This window comes from Neopelma chrysocephalum, unplaced genomic scaffold, assembly GCF_003984885.1.
Source record: "Neopelma chrysocephalum unplaced genomic scaffold, ASM398488v2 Primary Assembly neopelma1_31543, whole genome shotgun sequence".
NCBI classification, from domain to species: Eukaryota; Metazoa; Chordata; class Aves; order Passeriformes; family Pipridae; genus Neopelma; species Neopelma chrysocephalum.
The window spans coordinates 1-311 of record NW_020900153.1 but is presented as its reverse complement, the minus strand read 5'-3'; the positions used below and the strand labels follow the sequence as shown (position 1 = coordinate 311).

General features: G+C 67.2%; 1 long non-coding RNA gene across 1 annotated transcript; it reads right to left on the bottom strand.

Moving 5' to 3' along the window:
* Positions 1–12: 12 nt before the first annotated feature.
* LOC113979136 lies at positions 13–304 on the bottom strand. Its single transcript, XR_003537731.1, has 2 exons — positions 185–304; positions 13–103 (listed from the first exon to the last, which is right to left on the bottom strand). It is a non-coding gene; the product is annotated as an uncharacterized LOC113979136 (long non-coding RNA).
* Positions 305–311: the final 7 nt, after the last annotated feature.

Genomic DNA, 311 nt, shown 5'->3' with positions numbered 1-311 from the left:
GGGGGGGGGGGGGGGGGGCTGCACACCTTTATTTTGGGGGGGCCTTGGGGGCCGTGGCCTCGTTGTGTTGACTCGTCCAGAACTTGGGGCTCTTCCCCTGCACCTGGGGGAGAGTGAAACAGGGGGGGGGGTCAAATGGAGCCCCCCCAAAACCCAGAGACCCCCCCCCCCAGCAGGGCCTCACCTTGGCCACGAAGTTGAGGATTTCCTCCTTGGAGGTCTCCTGGGCCGCCCGGGGCCCCCACTGGAAGCTGAACTGAGGGGGGTCCACCAGGGGGATGGGGGTGATCTTCAGGTACCTGGAAGGGGGG